This window comes from Bidens hawaiensis, unplaced genomic scaffold, assembly GCF_021521415.1.
Source record: "Bidens hawaiensis isolate Kalapana, Puna unplaced genomic scaffold, B.hawaiensis_p1.1 tig00000190_1, whole genome shotgun sequence".
Lineage (NCBI taxonomy): Eukaryota > Viridiplantae > Streptophyta > Magnoliopsida > Asterales > Asteraceae > Bidens > Bidens hawaiensis.
This window is the reverse complement of record NW_027491020.1, coordinates 7999255-8021061: the sequence shown is the minus strand read 5'-3', so window position 1 is coordinate 8021061 and position 21807 is coordinate 7999255. Positions and strand designations below refer to the sequence as shown.

At 41.5% G+C, this 21807-nt stretch overlaps 3 pseudogenes; 1 reads left to right on the top strand and 2 right to left on the bottom strand.

Annotated features, from left to right (window-relative positions):
• The first annotated feature begins 1030 nt into the window (after nt 1-1030).
• LOC143589649 (putative F-box/FBD/LRR-repeat protein At4g03220 pseudogene) lies at nt 1031-3283 on the top strand (annotated as a pseudogene).
• Nucleotides 3284-4880: 1597 nt separating this feature from the next.
• Nucleotides 4881-5293, bottom strand: LOC143589561 (calcium-binding protein PBP1 pseudogene; annotated as a pseudogene).
• A 1145-nt stretch (nt 5294-6438) lies between these two features.
• Nucleotides 6439-21802, bottom strand: LOC143592893 (G-type lectin S-receptor-like serine/threonine-protein kinase At1g11330; annotated as a pseudogene).
• Between the last annotated feature and the right edge of the window lie 5 nt (nt 21803-21807).

The following is a 21807-nucleotide window of genomic DNA, read 5'->3' as shown; positions in this document are numbered from 1 at the left end:
ATAAAAAAAAGATTTTTATAAACATTACAATATTAATACTAAAAGATAAATTAATAATAATATCTTAATAGTTTTAATTTGGTATATGCAATGAAAACTATTAAATGAAAAAAATATTATAAGGACTAATATGTATGTCAAATAATGTTAAGAGATAATAGTAATTGATTAAATAAGTTTAAGGGTGTGTATATTCAGTATAAATGGTATGGAAGGAGGCATACGTTTTATCAGCACCAAATACTATATTGCCTTTAACAACAATTTTCTTCACCTATTATGTTTTGTACAACAAGAATTAAGATTTTTAACTCTTAAATTTATTTTTTTAACGACTAAATCTTTTTACACTTTAAACTTTAATGGGAATATGAAATTTTAACCATTATTTTACATCCTAACCACCAATTCGCCATACCACTCTACCAAATTAGTAAAATTGATTTACCTCTTAAGCTTTAAATGTCTTTTCAATAATATAAATATAGATATTTAAAAACATATAATCAATTCAAAATTATAACTATATATTTCCTAAGAACTTTCATTAACAATTCAATTAGAAAAAGTTACTTAGATTACAGCTTAATTCATCATCGCTTAAAAGAATAACGATTTTTTTCTAACGGCCAAAGAATTCTTTAAAACGGGCTACTAACTAAATTTACTACATACATCGGGATACACTCGTCTTTCAATCCGGAAGAAAACCTTACCTAAGGCCAACGCCCGTGAACACTCGCCTGAAGGCACGATAGTGGCGTGATATAAAACTCGTTTAGTTCAAAGATTCAACTAGTAGAACCACATACTCGTCTAGTCTCTCACTGTCACTTTAATGTCTCTGATACTAAATGCTGGGAACAAGAATTGAACATGAGTTACATGAAACACACCCACCACTAGCTCATTGACAATAATAATAATAATAATAATAATAATAACAATAATAATAATTATAATAATAATAATAACAACAACGATTTAATAAAGTTTTAAAAAACATAAAAAGTGTTAATTTTGGAAAGTGATTTTTTATAGGAAAAGATTTATTTTTACTATATTAACAATTATTTTATAAGAATAGGTCATTCAAATTTGAACCAACTCAAGCGTTCCTCTCTCCACTTGTTGAACTTTTCAAACCCTAACCTATTCCTATTACTATACAATACATCCACCACATAACAGAAACATCCATCATCAACCTCCAAATTCAAACCCAAAACAAATGCAATGGAAACACGATCTGCCAAGAAACGAATGCTTCAAAACCATTCATTCGATAACAACACCGGAGAAGATCGAATAACCGATCTTCCGGATGCTATCCTTCATCACATCCTCCTCTTTCTACCGATCAAAACCATTGTACAAACAAGCGTCCTATCAAAAAGATGGAGGACTGTTTGGTACGCGTTTCCAGATCTTGATTTCACCTCCATTGTCCCATCAGACACTGCATTAAACAAGATTGTTAGCTTCAAGAACATTAATGTACGTAATGGTAATGTGATCACCCGGATCTTATCTCTACGTGACAAGGTTTCTGATATTAGAAGCCTTAGGTTTAATGCATGCATGCGTTTTTCGGGGCTGCAAACACTTATCTGGAATGCGGTCCGTCTTAGTGTTAAAGAACTCAACATTCGGGTTGAAACGAGTGATGTGTTTAATTTTCCTAGAAGCATAATAACTCATGATTGTTTGAGGGTTTTGAAGGTGAAAGCTTACCCTAGTTTTAGGCTACCACCATCTAGAATAATGAGATCAGGGTTTCAAACGCTTCAAACGTTATCTCTTTCGTATGTTTATCTAGACAAACAATCATCTTTATTCGACATGTTCACGGATGGTTCGTTTCCTCAGCTGAAAACATTGCACTTAAAATGCTGTTACAATTTGATATGCCTTAGAGTTGGTTGTCCTTTGTTGGAAGAACTAGTGTTAAAGAAGTGTTCAGTGTTACAAGGTTTGGAGATTTTGTCTCCTAAATTGATGACATTAAAGGTTTCACATTGCTTTGGTGCTTTTAATTTTGATGATATATGGGTTCGAATCGATACACCGAGATTGCACACGCTTGTTTGGGTGAACAATCCGATTTCTAGCAAGAATTGTTTACAAAATCTAGTTTGCTTGCATGAGGCAACCATAGGGTTTCTTGTAACTCAACAAAATCTAGATGCTAAGAAGCTGCAAAGTGTATCTGGTTTTCTCTCTAGGCTCTCTCATGTTGTGTCTTTAACCCTAGAAGGCCAGTTTGTTGAGGTAATTTTCAAATTTAGGGAAATTGGATTTTAATAATTCAAAATAGAACTCGTTTAATTCGTTGATAATACTTATAAATGCTTCATACGAGACAATAAACCAATGGCACTTCGAACTTTTAGAAACTCAATCACATAATTATCATAGATTTAATTACCCTTGATTTGAAATGAAAAACGTGTCTTTTTTTGTAAGCCAAGTTAAGTGGAAATTAAGGGTAAATCTATGTGCTTGTTTAAAAAGGGGGATTGCCCTTTATAATGAAATTGAAAGTTCGATGCGTCAATTTAACTATACGAATTATTAATTATTGACCAACTAGTCATAATTTATATTATTAAAATCCAGTTAGCTTAAAATTTATAATTTTTAGGTACTTTCATTGATGGAATATATGCTTTTTAGTAATAAGAGTTGAGTTTTCTTGGAATAGATTATAATGAAGAACAATCCACTTGTGGCTACCCTTTTCAATCCATTCACGAAGCTCAATTCATTGGAATTGCACACTAGCGAGGTTATGTCCTTGGCAAGTGTACTCCAGGCCTGCCCGATTATCCACACATTGATTATCAAGATTACCTACAGTTACAAGCATGAAAGAAGAGTAAGCATTATACTATTATTATTCACATAATCTAATTGTCACACTTTAGGCCGTACTGGCCGAAAACTCCATAGTTAAGACCTAAGGGTGCTCGAGTGGGAGTAAGTCCATGATGAGTGACCTCCTGTAAATTTCCACTCGAACAACTAAAACCAATTCCGAAAATACTAACTGGTATGAGAGGTTGGATGTTGCAGTTCTTGTTTACAATTACAAGCTTATTTAATGATTTATTAACCATTCTTGTAGCGGAACAGACTCTCTGAGGGTTTATTAAGCTCTTGGGCAGAAAACTACTGGGAATCCCAACCCAAAGATCTGAAGCCCCTTGTACATCATCTAAAGATTGTAAAGATTCAAGGCTTTTCGGAACATCACATTAGTCTAGTTAAGTTTTTGCTCCAACATGGGATGGTCTTGCAAGATCTCATGCTCAATTTTGGAGAAAACAACACAAGAGGCTACCATGAAAAACTGAAAACACTGATAATGGGATTTTCAAGAGGTTCACTTGATGCTAAAATATCATTTCCTTAACATGACATCAGAACAGGTTCTACTTTTAGCATTGTGTTCTTGTTAGGGTGTACGTGTTTGGTTTGAATGTGATCAATGTTTAACCACTTTAATCACAAATACTCCATGAACCAATGGCCTATGTAATACCTTTTTATCATTTATGCTCTATGCAAAATAGGTATCTAATTAATGTGTTTGTTCTCATATTTTGGATTTTCCCTATAATGACAAGAGATATGGTTAGGTTAGAAAGTTCTCAAATTTATGTCTTTATATGTTAAAAAAAATAAAAATAAAAAGTTACCAAAAGTTATAACCAGTGTTTTCACGCTCAATCGATCGGACTAATCTGACTAGGAATTTCGGGTACCTAGCTTATCCAATTATGTCTCTTTGAACCATTCCCATTTGAACCGGTTGTCGGCTACCAGTCAAAGGTGAACTGGATTTGGTGGTTAGACTTGAAATTTCTTACGGCTCACTATGACCATGGTGGACCTATTACTAAAGCATGGGGGCAGCCACCCTTTATAATAAAAAGTTGGTGTTATCTCTATACACTAAAATCTCAATCGCTCCCCACAAAATTTTGATTAAGCCACTTGATTGTCATCCACCATGACAAAAAGTTCTAGGTCTGCCAATGCCCAAGTAGATTGTACATTTAACTAACTTGCGTGAAATTTCATTGAAACTTGACGTGTTGTATTGAGACTCATAATTGTATTTTATTTTTTTTTCAACTTGCAACTAGTATCAATCACAATAAAGTTCTTCACATAGTCGTTGGTGTAAAGTTCCTCCGATATTCGGGTTCACGGTTAGAGATTTGTTAGACCTTCATAAGTCTATTGATTTGGGCAAAATTGAGAATGAAGTTTTTCATGGGATCGTTATTATTACTTGATGTAATATTTGGAATGCGAGAAATGAAAAGGTCTTTGAAGGCAAACATATCAAAATCGAAGAGATTATAGAGGAAATAAAGTCGAAGGGGTTTCTTTGGTATAAGTATAAAACAAAAAATAGGCATATAGATTGGACGAATTGGTGTAAATTTCTGTTAATGTAATTTTCCTTGTTGTTGGTAGCTTCTCTCCGGGTGTGGAGGAAGTGGTTTCCCGTGTTTGTTGGTTGTTTATAAAAGTTTACGGTTTCAATAAAAAAAATCACAACAAAGTGTTATAATTAACTGTATCTGAACATGAAGATATCAAATCATATAAGTCAAATATTATGTGTTTTTATCTGTCCCCTAGATAGTTAGCCATGGTCAGAGTTTTGGGTTAATAATAAAAGCTATTGGGTCTGCACATGCTTCAAATAATAAAGAAAATAAAGGAAATTATCACCAATGACTCTAGTTATGAGGTTTATAAAAATACTATTATTCATGATTCCAAGGCTAGCTTTAATTCCATCTGCAACTTATTATGAGATGATCAATTCAAAAACAAAACATAAAATCATTTCATATCAAAGAATTAGAAGTCGATCAACATATATCGGACTTGAATTCTTGTTGCAAAGCATGATCAAGTAAAGCCTCAGATTCCATCATCAACTCCGGACTTAATCTGAACATCAACACACAAAACTCCATCTGATTCAATGCACCATCACCATCATAATCACCTTCTTTTAACATGTTCATTAATTCGTCGTCTCGTAAATCTTGCAACCCAAGCAATGAAGAACTGCACTTCAAGCTTTCAAAGGTGATCACACCTCTCTCTTTATCCATCAACAAGTTGAACCCATTGCATAGCTCTTTTATTAAACCTTCACCACCCAATTTTTCTGCCATTTTTGGCAGCATATCTTCAAACTCATCTTCCCCACAAAACTCCACTTTTGCTTCTGATCCCATCTGTTTTTGGGATTTAGCTTTTAAAAGTGTTGGGTGATGGATGGGCTGGTCTTATGGCTGAGGGCTAGTTTAGTTTATATACAAGGAATATTTCGTTTTGCACCCTGACTTTTTCATATTAGACGTAATATATGGTTCCTGAAAAATGAATAATGACATTAATTTGTAACACTCGACGTGTAACCATACTAGTCAATATATATATCAATATCATGTTGGGTTTGACATTCTCACATACTTTAAGATTGGAAAGTTGATGCTTTGAATAGTTGAGGGATACAAAGAGTAACTTTCTGAAGGTATGACCGTTCGAAGAAACTTTGTAGATGCTCTGATAAAATGAGACAATCTGAGGCCAACTCTTTCCTAGAAGAATTTATGTTGCCTAATTGCTACCCTCCTCTCGTTTTTTTAATATGGACAGATTCACACATCCCAATTTTGTTCCCATATTTCAAACATCATACACCTTCCTTGTTCATTACTCTTATTAGTTATTACATTTGCACACACAAACACATCTGTATGTATTGTATATGCATGCATGAATCTTGATAGGTTAAAAAATGGTTTGGGCTGCTTTCCCAAAAATTATATAAAATAGTTTGGGAATGGTCCCAAAATATTGCGCGGTCGGCTGGAACAACCAACTCATATATAGTTGAGCGTAAACACAAAAGATAACCAAAGAATATTTTTAAAATATTAGTATATGATCGAGCAAGGAAAACATCAATACTAAGACCCTCTTATAGGGGATTCTAGTTGATGGAATTAAAGACATAAACAAACATGGCTATTAGTGGTGTTTTACACTATAAAGGAAAGACTTAGAAACCAAAGCTCTAATTAATGAAACTCGGGTCTGACTGTTGGACCCAAGCCGCCTATGGTTGTTGGACCTTTTTGTCCCTTAACTTCAGGCGTAGGCGCGTAGCCCAAATAATACCCTTTTTATCTTGGGCTTTGACTAACTTTTGGATTAGCTCCATTTCATCAACCCACTAATAAAGGGGGAAAGTTAATTATATATTCTTTATGATATATACCTCATTGTTCATATTTGTTTTAAAGTTTCATACGCCTCACAAAAACATGTTGCAAAATCACATGTAAAACATGACACTCATAATGGGTGGTTTGACTTTGACATAGGGTTCAACATCTCTAGCTATCTTGGCTCTACTTTGGTCATTGTAACTTCATTATTGGAGTGATTACTCGACATCTGAGAGCGCCTATGAATCGTATAAGCCGGCTTGTTAGGCAAAGGTACAGTTGCAGTTTCATTGCTCAACATCAGAACAACTTCTGACATTGTTGGTCTGTCATCCATGTTTTCTTGAACACGCACAAGTCCAACATTAATACACTTCACTGCCTGTAGAACACTACAAGTGCCCCTCATGGAAGGATAAATTAACTCAGCACCTCTGCCTTCCATCCACTTTTCCCATGCCTAAAAATGATTTTGAAACCTCAAAATTAAACTATTATTATGTAATAACTGAAAGAAAAGAAGAACCCCAAAAAAATAATAATAAAGTACCCATTCAGATATTGTAAGAGCATCTTCTGTGTAATCTGAACCGGAATTCCTTTTACCAGTCACAATCTCTAGCAGTAACACCCCGAAGCTATATACATCAGATTTCTTAGAAAATCGCCCATGCAATGCATATTCGGGTGCCATATATCTGCTGTAATTTACAAAACAACGATATGAACCGAAGTTGACAAATTTCTACACATTTATGGGTCAAATGGATAATATCAAATAATAAATAAATTAGAAGGAAACGGGTTCAAACGGGTCGAAAGTCACTAATAGTGTATTTTCGGTACATAAATGTTTTAAATAGTTTATTCAAAAGATTAGATAATTATCATAATAACACTTTTGTAGTCATATTTGAACCACTAACTTACTTAAAAAGAGGATAAAAATATATATAAATTTTAAACAAAAGGTGTTTTGGGTTAACCTGGCACACACCCATTTCAACATTTGACTCATTACCGAACCTACATTAACCGTCCACTTTACCACCTCTGATACAAATTGCTTAAAAAGAAACGAGTCAAACATGTCGAAAGTCACCTAAATTGAATATTCAATACATAAATCTATCTTGAATTGTGTTTCTCAAAATATTATTATTATTATTATTATTATTATTATTATTATTATTATTATACTTTTGCAATCATATTTGAGCCACTAACTCTCTTTTGAAGAACTTAATTTTTCTGAATAAAAGGTGTTTTCAGTTAACCTGGCCCAGGGCGTTTTAACAAGTACAAAAATGATTCGTTTTAACTCATTGCCCAACCTACTTTAGCCAGCTCATTTTGCTACCTGTAATACAAATGTTAAGTTGTAATTTTGATGTTAGGAGAATTTTGGACTTACTAGGTACCAACAACTCTGTTGGTTTTATCTTCAATTTGGTTCATCCCAAAAATCCTTGCCAATCCAAAATCAGAAATTTTTGGAGTCATTGTTTCATCCAAAAGAACATTGCTTGTTTTTAGATCCATGTGAATTACTCAATATTTGTGCAGATAAAGAAGTCCTTGAGCTATCCCTTCTATTATTTTGAATCGTTTGCTCCCATCAAGATGAACACTCTCACTTGGATCTAATTACAACAAATAATATAATTTAGCAATGTGTAATGAAGAGGTATGCACCCGCCTTAACATCGAGCGGGGCGGGTCAACCCACAAGATATAGACAAGAGGCTTGAAATCAGGATGTCATGAAGGCACAAAGCCAAAACCTATGCGCATGGCGCATATCACATATGCTCACGCATATCACATATGCTCACGCATCACATATGCTCACGCGTATCACATATGCTCACGCACCATATATGCTTACGCATATCACATCTGCGCGTGGCGCATATCACATGCTCACGCATCATATATGCTCACGCATATCACATCTGCGCGTGGCGCATCTGCGCGTGGCGCATATCACATATGCTCACGCATATTACATATGCTTGCGCATATCACATCTGCGCATGAAACATCTGCTCGTGAGAATAAAGAGAAGACTTCGCGCATCCCCAGGATAGGCGCATATCACACATGCACATAATCAATCACATCCTTATCCAAATCAGGATAAGGACAACCATGATTGTGCTCATCAGACAACCTTCCAGAAGGTATCCTTTAAGGAATAAAGAATATGCTGATGTTGACAGCTGCCAATGAAAGGTGGACAACTCAGCAAAACCCATGTGCTACCACGTGATTGCACATGGGTCAGGTGAAATACCTTGGTCAGAGAATAATCAATGAAAAAGCACCAGGTGTCCTAAGGACACGTGGCGCGAAGCAATAGGAGGAGGCCAAAAAGTCCCTAATTGGGTCTGAGCCCAATCATTGGAAACCCTAACACTATAAATACCACATCACCTCCACAAGGGGAGGTAAGCAAGAAAATACACTCTAAATCCTTACTCACTTTCAAATTATTATCTTCTCCTACAATCTCTTATTCTCACACCGGAGGGTTACCCCAAAGAGGACCCCTCTGTCCCTTTCTAAGGGGTAAGTTCACGGTGCTGCTCGTTTTGTAGGTAGAAGAATTCATACTCCGGAGAACCATCGGTGATATAGCATACTCATACCCGAGAAAAGCCGATCGTCTACTAGCGAGTCGATCCACGTTTCTTTATTGGCGCCATCACCTGTTACAACGGCAACAAAACCACTATCTCATCAGTTCTCTCTGAAAATCTTCACCATGGTTTCTGGTGTTCGAAACAGCGATCAAGTTCTGGAGGATAATGAGCTTGAGGATGTTAATGAGGGACAGCAGTTTCTGAGGGCGCCGTGTGATACTGCGCGCACCACCAGTAACCATCCCTTCATCACAACACCTCATAGCCAGACTGAAACTCCTCCAGACGATCTCACGTTCCAAAATCTGACTGGTACAAAACAAAAAGGACCAATGGGTCCAGAAGTTGAAACCAATGACCCTAAAGAATGGCTCATAAACGAACAACGGCGTTTAATGGACAAATACAATGAGCTGGTCAAACACAAAAAGTTAGCCGACTTAACACAAAGGCTCGCATTTGATAAGCAAACCATTCAGGGAACAACAAAAAGGGCTAGCGCGCCGGAATATGGTCACTCTGTTCACACCGAACACGCTGATTTTAGTGATGAAGAAGTGCACAGCATGAGGAAGACGCGAGATACTCATGCAGGAGGCTCACAGCTCCGCGCGCACATAAACATAGCGCATGGAGCCAAAGCCGATATGGATCTATACACACCGTACAACCCACCAGCGAGAGGGCAAGTGGACGTAACCACACCATATAGGCCAGCCATCTTGGTGAAGCATTCAAAATTCACTGAGCGCATCACGAAGGCTCCCATTCAACACAAAACCAAGATGCCAAGTGTTTTGGGCAAGTACGATGGCACAACAGATCCAGACGATTTCTTACAAGGTTTTTACAACACTGGAAACCTAGAAAGCTGGACGATGCCAACATGGTGTTACATGTTTGCTCGCTGCCTCACGGGCGCAGCGCGTGTCTGGTTCGAAAGCTTGCCGACTGGACAAATCGATGGGTTCGAAGAGCTATTGGAGAAGTTCCAGGCTCACTTTGTACAGCAGCGCAGACACACGCGCGACCCCGATGACATCATGCACTGCGTGCGCAGGAATGATGAAACCATTGAAGACTACATAACTCGTTTCAATCAAGAATCTCTTGCAATTGGAGGTATCACTGAACAACTCTTGCGCGTGGCCTTTATACAAGGTGCGCGCAGTGATCAACTCCGCAGAGCTCTCGTGAGCAGATATGGCATGCCAACCACTTGGGCTAAGCTTATGGAAGCATCGTGAGTCTTCGCGCGAAATGAAAAACAAATTGCCCAAGACAGAGCAAGAGATAGAGGGCATCAAACAGAAGCACCACGCAACAATGAAAGAAGGGGCAAACAAAACTCCGTATGGTCCAGGTTGCAACAAACCAATTATTCTCCCGCAGAAAAGCAAGCGCAACCAAGTTCACCCCAGCCCCAAAAAGACATTCGTAATCGCGGAGAGGGTGACAAGAGGGAAGGCGGCAGAGAGCCTAACAGACCTCTACCAAGAATATGGACTCCCCTCACCAAAACGCCTTCACAAGTGTTAAGCACAGAGAATGTCCAGTTTAAAAGCCCCAAGCCATTACTCCATAAGGGACCACCAAACAGTGGCAAGTATTGTGAGTTTCACAAGTCCACAGGGCACAACACCGATGCATGCCACCATTTGAAGGATGCGATTGAAAGAGATGTGAAATCAGGAAAGTTGGCTCACCTGGTGAAAAACCCAAGACCAGAGAATGAACAACCAGATGGAGCCTCAGCCAGTAAAAAATTCAAAAGAATCTGTGTAGCCGAGGGAGGAAGGCAAGGGCAAAGATCGAGAAAGAGAAGCGCGCAAGTCCAAGGAGACTGGCGCGAGCAACAAGTAATCTTCCCAAGAATCAGAGGAGGCCCGTCTATCAGCAGTCCTCTAGTCATCACTACACACATTGCTCATTATGAGGTGTCAAAAGTCCTGGTGGACACCGGCAGTGAATCAGACATCATGTATGAGCAATGTTTCAGGAAGTTGGATCCAGCAGACCAAGCAAGGCTCGAAATTTTGAATGCACCAATCTCGGGTGTCTCAAATGAAATTATTCACCCCCTAGGTCAGATACAATTCGAACTAACTATGGGGGATGAGAAACACAAGCGAGCTGAAATTGTCAACTTCTTGGTCTTGCCCACCACTTCATGCCATAATATGATCTTGGGTAGAGGAACGATTGCCCAATTCAACGCCATACCGTCACCATCGCACGGCGCGTTGGGGTTCCCAACACCAACAGGTGTAACATTTGTATACCGAGATCATTTGTGCGCAGTGACAAGTATACCGCGAGAAGGAAGAATGAGACTTCCAATGGCAAACAACGCGCCGGAGGAATGGATTCTCAACCCAAAATTCCCAGGGCAAACAATCACAATTGGAGCTACGATATCAGACGACACAAGGTTGAGAATGAAAAGATTGCTCACAACGTATATGTCGGTCTTCGCGTGGCAACATTCTGATATGACTGGGGTTCCGCGAGACCTGGCGCAACATTCTCTCAACACGTTCAAGTCTGTAGAGCCAATTGCTCAAAAGAAGAGAGTCATGGGGGATGAGAAGGCAAAGGCCATGAATGAGCAAGTAGAAGATCTACTGCGCGCAAATATCATCCGCCCAATACGATACCAAACATGGGTAGCCAATCCTGTGATGGTAAAGAAGAGCAACGGGTCATGGAGGATGTGCATTGATTTCAAGGACCTCAACAAAGCATGTCCAAAAGATTGTTACCCCCTCCCAAACATTGACGCGAAGGTGGACTCTGTGGCGCCATTTAAACTCAAATGTTTCCTGGACGCCTATAAGGGCTATCACCAAATTCAAATGGCACCACAAGATGAGGACAAGACTGCCTTCAGAACTGACAAGGGTGTTTTCTGTTACACAAAAATGCCCTTTGGTTTGAAGAATGCAGGAGCCACTTACCAAAGACTCATGGATGCGGTTTTCAACGAGCAAATTGGGAGAAACTTAGAAGTCTACGTGGATGATTTGGTGATTAAAAGCAGGGAGGAAAAACAAATGCTCAAAGACATCGAAGAAACCCTTGGGCGCCTAAAGGAAGTAAACATGAAGCTCAACCCGAGCAAATGCACATTCGGTGTAGAAGAAGGGAAATTTCTCGGTGTAATGGTCACCAAGGATGGTTTCAAGGTGAACCCAGAGAAGGTGGAGGCTATCCTTGACATGCCCTCACCATCCACCATGAAGGAAGTTCAAAAGTTGAATGGTAGATTGGTATCAATTAACAGGTTCCTAGCGAACCATGCAAGCAAATCTACCCCATTCGTCAACACATTGAGAAATTGCTTAAAGAAAAGCCAATTCAAGTGGACGCCCGAGGCCGAGCAAGCTTTCAGTGAGATAAAAGAATGTCTGATAAATCTACCTGCGCTCACAGCTCCACTTCCTGGTGAAACTTTAACGTTGTACCTGTCAGCAGGAAAGCGCGCCATTGGCGCAGTGTTGTTGGTGGATCGCAAGGGAATCCAAACACCAATCTATTATGTAAGTCGGGTGCTGACAGATCCTGAGACGCGCTACACCATCATAGAAAAGTTAGTTTTATCACTAACACATGCGTCGCGCAAGCTTCATAGATATTTCAATGGTCATCCCATTGAAGTCCTGACTGATTACAACATCCAGCAAGTCTTGCGACGTCCCGCGCTATCAGGAAGGCTGACAAAATGGGCGCTGGAGTTAGGGAAGCACACGATCACCTACAAACCTCGTCCAGCAATCAAGGGACAAGTTTTAGCTGATTTCATTGCAGAAATCCCTGAAGGAAAAATTGAAGAGGCCCAGCGCGAGGTAGACCCTACGCAAGCCAATAATGAAGAAAATGTTTGGAGATTATTCACTGATGGAGCTTCAAACAACGAAGGGTCCGGCGCAGGCCTCAAACTGGTGGATCCAGAAAATCATGAGTATACTTACGCAATCAGGTTGGATTTCAAGAGCACCAACAATGAAGCTGAGTATGAAGCCCTGCAGGCTGGTCTGCGCATCGCGCACAAGTTCGGAGTTAAAAAGCTAGAGGCCCATGTTGATTCATACTTGGTAGCAGCACAGGTCAATGGCCTTTATGATGCCAAGGAGAACACCATGCCTCTGTATCTAGAGCAGGCGAAAAAACTCATCGAGCAATTTGACTTCTTCAGAATCATACATATTCCGCGCAGTGAAAACAAGTCTGCCGACGCGCTGAGCAAGATGGCATCAACCAGCTTCGATCACTTTGGCAAAGATGTCAGGGTAGAAGTAATGAGCAACCCGTCGGTGGGAGCGAAGTCTGTCCTTGTAATTCATACAACACCTTCATCATGGATAACTCCAATAATGGAATTCTTGAAGGAGGGAAAGGTACCGGACGATCGCGCACAGGCGAGGAAGATAAGACACAAGTCGCAAAACTATGAACTACTTGATGGTACGTTATATCGACGCTCTTATCTTGGACCGCTCATGAAATGCTTGGATGCCGAGGAAGCAAGCTATGTGATCAGAGAGATACACAAAGGAATCTGTGGAATACATGCTGGCCCGCGTATGGTGGTTGCCAAAGCAATGAACGCAGGTTACTATTGGCCAGACATGTACTTGGACGCGTTAAAAGAGATCCAAAAATGCAAAGCGTGTCAGAGCTATGCGCCAAACACCATGCGGCCAAAAAACAACTTGATTCCGGTGACCTCCGCATGGCCTTTCCACAAATGGGCAATCGATATTGTGGGTCCCTTACCACAAGCGCAAGGGCGAGTAAAGTTTTTGGTAGTGGCAGTAGACTATTTCACAAAATGGGTTGAAGCCAAGCCACTAGCAAAAATCACAGCCGAGGCAATGAAGCAGTTCATTTGGAGCCACATCATATGCCGTTTTGGCCTGCCAATGGAAATTGTGAGCGACAATGGCAAACAATTCACTGACAGGAAGATATCCAGTTGGCTCAAGGAATTGCGCATCAACCAAGTCTTCACTTCAGTATACCACCCTCAAGGGAATGGCCAAGTGGAGCGCGCGAACAAAAGCTTGCTGAATGGGCTGAAGAAAAGGTTGGAGGGAGAATCCCATTCATGGGTCGAGGAGCTACCTAATGTCCTGTGGGCGCACAGGACATTAAGCAAAACCAGCAATGGCGAATCCCCGTTCAACCTAACCTATGGAACGGAGGCAATGATCCCAGCAGAAATTGGATGCCCATCCCATAGAGTGCTCATAATGAGTAAGATGGATAACGAGCACGAAAGGAGGTTGGATCTCAACTTACTTGAAGGGCGCAGAGAGGCGGCTATCATCAGTGAAGCCAAATACAAGAAAAAACTAGAAAAATATTACAATCAGCGCGTGAAAGAATGCCACTTCAAGAAGAATGATTTTGTCCTTCGGAACAATGAAGCTAGTCGCGCGATACCCCCGGGAAAGATGTCCCCCAACTGGGAGGGACCTTATCAAGTCTCGGAAGAATTGGGAAAAGGCGCATACGCTTTAAAAGATTTGAATGGAAAGAAGATCCCGCGCGCATGGAACGCAGCACAGCTTAGAAAATGTTTCATGTAAAAATTGTCAAGTTTGTAATCAAGGCTTTTTAAGCCATTATGAATAATGATACGCACTATTTTCTCTTAATGTGTGTTCTATTACCTTTTGCATACATGTTTCACACTTCTCTTTATTAATTTTGAGCAATATGACAACATTGTATTGACATCAAAACTAAAAATAAAACGAAGTAAAACATACATGCGCGAGCTCCAAGCTCAAATGCGTTAACGAGTTTTAACTCTAAAACGTCAGGGCCTTAGCCCAATAATATGAGCCTTAGCTCAGGGCCTTAGCCCAATAATATGAGCCTTAGCTCAAATTACTCACAACATTCATCCTACATGCTGCACAGCTAGACCATAAAAATACCTAAGCACAGCTAAGGCAAAGCGCATGCCAAAACATAGTTGTTAAGGTCTCAGGTCGAGGTCGCGCATGAGATTGTAATGGATATCAGAGTAACACATACTGACACGTAAAGGCTAAAAAACTCATAATTCCCTATAATAAATGCGCGATAACGTCGCGCAAAAGAGGAATAATGAAATGCCAAAGCACGTGTCAGCATATTCGGAATATTGCAAAATAACTTGAAATATGACAAGGACTAAGTAAAATAATTTCCTTACAACCTTGTTCAAGTTTCAATGTGCAAGCATATCTTATATTCAACAAGCAAACACATGCAATATAAAGAGATGAATTGGGAATGCGCAAGATGCAAATAAGGGAAAAACAAAATTTCATTCCAAAACATAGAAGTTTACAAATTTACAAAATGATGAGATAAAAACTACAAAAAAAAAAAAAAAAAAAACATGAAGGGCTCTTCAAGTCTCTATATCAACATCAGCCTCTTCACCGTCCTCATCATTACCCCCTCCCTCAGCATCTGGCGCAGCCCGCTCCTCGTCATCTCCAAACTTACCATAATCAAGCTGTTCGTCTTGAATGGAGTCGTCTTCTATCACGATAGTGTCAGGAGTAGGTCCTTTGGCCACGCCAGAGCCGCTAGCAGAGGCAGCATTGCCCGCGCCATCATCGCTGCCACCAGTCCCTTCACACTCGTCAAGTAATTTCTTTAGCGCGCCGAGATCGGGCTGGTCAGCAAGCGCGGCTATCTGCAAGTCATAGAGAAAAGTATGAGTACAAAAGACTAGGAAAATAAGTCAAGGTAAACTCATTAAGGTTAAAATACCTGCTCAAGGATGGGAATTGGAGTATTCAAGTACTTCTCCCCCACCTCGGCCATATCAGCGCAGACAACGTCGAGCTGATAAGGGTAGTCGGATGGATTCTTCTTCAGCATGCTATATTCATAGCCATCCTTAAACCCTTCAGCTCGACCCACCAAGCGCGACGCAGCATTGCAATCCATCACAAGGGTCTGAAACTCGTCTGAGTATTTCATCGCGTAAGCGCAACGAGTCACACCCTGTGAAACTAGCCATTGGCGATCCTGCGCGAGGGAAGAAACAGACTTCTCAAGAGCAGGAATCTGAGAGTTTAACAACTCAACAGTTTCCTTGGTCTGTTTTAGCTCTTCTCTGTCGGACGCTGCTGCCGCCAAGGCCTCATTTCTTTCCGCTCGCGCAGCATCGAGCTCTTCACTGTTAGACGCTGCTGCCGCCAGGGCTTCATCCTTTTCTGCCCGCGCAGCTTCGAGCTCTTTCTTCAGGCGCGCAACCTCACTCTCTAATAAAGATTTGTCAGTGATAGCCTGCACAAGAGTTTGATCACGCGCCTCTGCCTTCAACTCCATGTCACGCGCTCGGCGCGCGTACCTGGCCGCATCCGCCTCTGCCGCCTGCAGCTTCTCCTGCGCAGCCTGCAGCTCATGCCCGCGCTTCACAAAGGCAGCGTTGGCACTTGCTCGGTTCTCGCTAAGTTCTGCTTGGAGTTTCTCAGCTCTCTCTCGAGCGTCAGAAAGATTCCAAGCAGAAACCTTAGCCTCTTGCTTGGCCTCCACAAGGGCATCACGCACTTTTATATAATCATTGCGAAGCTCTTGGGAGGCAGCAAAGAACGCAGACCCAGCAAAAAGGTGGTCATTGAGCAAGTCCACGCGAGCGCGGTCCTCCTGAAACATCCTTTCAGCCGGAGGCACAGAGTGAGCCCAGAAGTCTTCACACACACCCATGGATTGAAATGAGCTATCCTCAGTGATATTCCATCTCGGGCGGTATATGTGATCGGCTTCCTGCAAACACAAAGCAACGCAAAAGCAACGTTTTAGTCATCTAAACATTAATATGGAAGTCCGCATAGCGGAGCAAAACAAACTTATACCTGCGGAGAGCCAGCAGAAAAGTCAGCGCCAGCCCCACGAGAAGGCTGCGCCACGAAATCTCGTGGCGCTACAGGGCTTGCGCGGCCGCCATCGGAATCTTCAAAATTGACCTCCTCATCATCCTCTGTAACAGGTCTTTCTCCTGCGACTTGGAAAAATCAAAAACAGTCTCGCGAGGAGGGCTGCGCGCAGGAGGAGGTGAGGGAGGTCTCGACGCCGTTAGATCAGCGCGTAAAATGGTCTCCTGCTTCTTAGTAATCCCAATGAGAGGAGATTCAGTGCTTGTAGGAGCAGGAGCAGAACTAACGGCGCCGGCGCCGGCTCCAGCAGTGCCACCAGCAGCTTGTGTACCAGCTATAATTCCTATGAAAAAACCAAAGAGAAATGATTCATGACTTGATCTAAAAAAAAATCAGAAAATCAAAGCGCAATAAATACCTTGGCGCACCGCCGTCCGCGAATTGAGCATCGCCATGAAGTCCATTTTCCCCCTTTTCGAGGGTAAAATAGGGGACTTCAAAGCAACCTTCGGCGCAGCCTCGGTACCTTGCTGCGCCTGAGGTTGAGCCACCAAGGTCGCCGGCTCTACAAACATTTGAGTGAGCAAAGATTCATTAATAACTCTATCGGAATCACGCTCATAAAACCACAAAATATAAACAAAGTATACCTGTTGGAGAAGATGAAACAGCAAGCGCAGCGCCGCTTCCCTTGTCCGCCGCGCGAAGAGATGAGGTGGCGGCACCATACCTCGTGTGGACAGGAGGATTGCCCACACCTCGAGGCAAAGAAGACGAGGAAAACTTGGAGGTAAACCCCTTGGTTTTCTCAAGTCCCTTCGCTTGAGTAGGAGGATCCTGAGCAGCAGGGGCATCATTTTTCTTCTGTTTTTTACTGGCCCCTGCGCCAGTTTTGCCTTTAGCTTTGCGCTTGAGTTGTGGCGCCTCAGCTTCTTCCTCCACCTCTTCTTCTGCGAGCTCCAGCTCATAGTTCTCGAGCGCATCTACAATACGTGCAACAGAAATGTTAACCAAATTTGGTATTCTAAAGGCATAAGCATAAGTACAAAGGCTTACCAGGCGCATCGCTGTCAAAGCAAAATCCCAAATCAACAGGGATGAACATATCATCGAAGCGATCAGGGAAAGCAACTTCCCCAGCGCCCAGCGCGACAGAGCCACCCTCCATATGCTCATCATAGGCGGCGTGGACGTATTCCTTGCTTACTGCATAAAACAAGACAAATGATATTAGCAAAACGAATTATATTCGCGCAGAAATAATGCAATGAGCTAATAACTCACCTAAGCCATCAACTTGAATGACAGGCTCAGTCGCGCTGTCGGTCCACCTCTTGCTCATACCAACCCCCACCAGCGCCTCCTCGCAAATATTCTTGGCGGGGGATGGTTCAGCAATTAACTTGTTAACCCACGTGCCCGTGGGGTTCTTAAGAACATTCTCATCCGCGGGCGCAGAAGTAATCGCGCGCATGGTCATGCGGATTGGAATCACACCAGCCTTAATATAAAAAAATTTCTCAGACCAGTCATGAAGGCTTTTGAATGAAACAGTGCAGCACTTAACCTTCTGACTGCGAGGTATGAATGAGAACCAAGAATCTTGGATTTTTGGCTTGTAAAAATATTGAAAGCGCCGAGGGGTGGGCTCCTCGCGCTGAGCTTTGCACATGAACTCAAAATGAGTCATGCGCACTAGTCTACAAGGATGGACTTGGGATATGTGAATCCCATAAAACTGAAGCAGCGCACCCATAAACCTTGTCATCGGGAGACGAAGGTTACAGTGAGTGAAAAAGTGACAGTATAAGGAGATATAGCCGGTGGGCGGATCTGCCGCCGTTTGCCCGGCCGCCGGGAGCAGACAGCCGTACTCAGGGAGAAAACCCTGAGAGGCGATGAGATTGTCGAAATCAGACTGTTTCAGTTTGCAGGGAATCTCATCCCATCTCTTCACTGTTTTGCTCTTCCCCACCTCCTCCGATGAGGCCTCGGCAGCCCGTTTTCCCTTGCCGGTCGTCTTCAAAGTGGACATAACTAATGATTTTACACGGCGTTTGCTGGGGGAGATTGTGGTGTCTGGGTTATCAGACATACAACTGTGAATCAAACAGCGGTTACTTCAAGAACGGAAATCCGGAAGCAAAAGACAAAGGCTCTTAATCGGAATGAAAATTGAAGAAGAAAGAGCTCTGAAATAACAATGAAGATGAAGAATAACAACTCAAAAGGCTTGCTTTTATAGGCCCAGGAGAGAGAAAGAAACAGGTACTGATCAGAGTTCACGCGTCCCCACTCGCAGGTGCAGGCCAACACGAGCGTGACACGTGTTCCTGACACTGTGTGAGGAGACATGAAAGGCAACTGTAGCACCTCGAGCACACGAAAAGTCTGACACATGTCTCCATCTCTGACGCATGTCAGCACCAACCAACCACGTACATGGACGATTCATTTCAACCAAAAGGATAGAATTTCGCGCAACGCACATATGAGAAACAAAAAAGAAAAAACAAACCCTATTAAAAGAGTAAACTATTAAGTCTAATATCTATCTTACCTCACTCGCGCGAGACAAGACACACATTAGACTGGGGGGGCTTGAAGAGGTATGCACCCGCCTTAACATCGAGCGGGGCGGGTCAACCCACAAGATATAGACAAGAGACTTGAAATCAGGATGTCATGAAGGCACAAAGCCAAAACCTATGCGCATGGCGCATATCACATATGCTCACGCATCACATATGCTTACGCATATCACATATGCTCACGCATCACATATGCTCACGCGTATCACATATGCTCACGCACCATATATGCTCACGCATATCACATCTGCGCGTGGCGCATATCACATGCTCACGCATCATATATGCTCACGCATATCACATCTGCGCGTGGCGCATATCACATATGCTCACGCATATTACATATGCTTGCGCATATCACATCTGCGCATGAAACATCTGCGCGTGAGAATAAAGAGAAGACTTCGCGCATCCCCAGGATAGGCGCATATCACACATGCACATAATCGATATAAGGACAACCATGATTGTGCTCATCAAACAACCTTCCAGAAGGTATCCTTTAAGGAATAAAGAATATGCTGATGTTGACAGCTGCCAATGAAAGGTGGACAACTCAGCAAAACACATGTGCTATCACATGATTGCACATGGGTCAGGTGAAATACCTTGGTCAGAAAATAATCAATGAAAAAGCACCAGGTGTCCTAAGGACACGTGACGCGAAGCAATAGGAGGAGGCCAAAAAGGCCCTAATTGGGTCTGAGCCCAATCATTGGAAACCCTAACACTATAAATACCACACCACCTCCACAAGGGGAGGTAAGCAAGAAAATACACTCTAAATCCTTACTCACTTTCAGATTATTATCTTCTCCTACAATCTCTTATTCTCACACCGGAGGGTTACCCCAAAGAGGACCCCTCTGTCCCTTTCTGAGGGGTAAGTTCACGGTGCTGCTCGTTTTGTAGGTAGAAGAATTCATACTCCGGAGAACCATCGGTGATATAGCATACTCATACCCGAGGAAAGCCGATCGTCTACTAGCGAGTCGATCCACGTTTCTTCATGTAACAAAATAATGTATATAAGAAATCATAAAATGTACCAAAGATGAATTTGTCGAGGCTTCGGTTAGGCATATATTCATACATTAAAATATTTTCATCTCCTTCAACACAACATCCTAATAATCTAACAAGATTTTTATGTTGAAGTTTTGCAATAAGTTTTAATTCATTCATAAACTCATCGCGTCCTTGTGATGATTTTGTTGATAGTCTTTTAACAGCTACATGTCTGTTTTCGGGCAATGAGCCCTGCATCGTAACAAATCTTTCTCATTTTAACAATTGAAATCTAATGAGATAAAAACTAGTGTGTTTGTTATGTAATCTTTTTGGTGATTAAGAGATGTACCTTGTAAACAGGGCCAAACCCACCCTCACCAAGCATGTTTTTAACTGAAAAGGAACTTGTTGCAGCCAATACACTCTTTAAGCTAAATGACACAAGCTCGGTATTGTTATGTGCATCCCCGGAGGGGGTGCTCACAGAATCAAAGCCAAGCAGTTCATTCTTTATTCTCTCTGCAAAAATCATAATATTAGTAATCTTGAATGGATAAAATCTTACAAAAGATTGCAAGTATTCAACTGTCACCTTTTCTTATGAGCCTTTTTCTTCTCCATAAGTACACAAACACACTCATAAGAAGCATTCCTATAGAAACAACCGCGAGAGCACCTGCAATCAACGGTCTCCTTACGTGAACCGAAGCATGTTCTTTTCCATCATCGGCTGCATGTTCAAACCTATGTACACGAACAAAAAGATCATGACCCGTACCCGAGTTTGTTGAGATATCCACAAGCTCTCTAAACCAATTCAAACAAACTATTGTAACTTGATATGTCACATTTTCATAAGCATAAGCTAAGCATGAGCAGTTTTTAAAACATTCGATTTCACATTCAACAACACTTTTATTCCCCATGTTAACTGCATAATCAGGTAGTTTCACACCTTCATACTTCAAAAACTTGTCTCCTTTGTCACATTTTAACGGCTTATTCCTCACACACCCACCTGCCCAATTTCCTGAACTCCATTCTTTGGGCGATTTTGGGTCAAACCCGGTCAAACACTTGCAGGGTGAAATGGATTCATTATTATGGCAAGCTGTAAATGGACCACAATGGCTATAAAAGTCACATGTAACTAAAGGCGCCTGGAATATAACTAACCATCTAGTTTTCATCCATATTGTTAGCAGAAGCCGCCCACTGGGATCCAAAGTGAACCGTGTGGTGACCAAATTTGAAGACACGCTATACACACCATAAACTTCATCATCTTCCATACCAAAACTAAAATATCCTGAAAATCCTTGTCCATATTTTACAAATCCACTCGCAAACGAAAAAGGAGCCGCGTAGACGTTGCTTCTCCAATATAGTTTGCCTTCCTTCATAATAT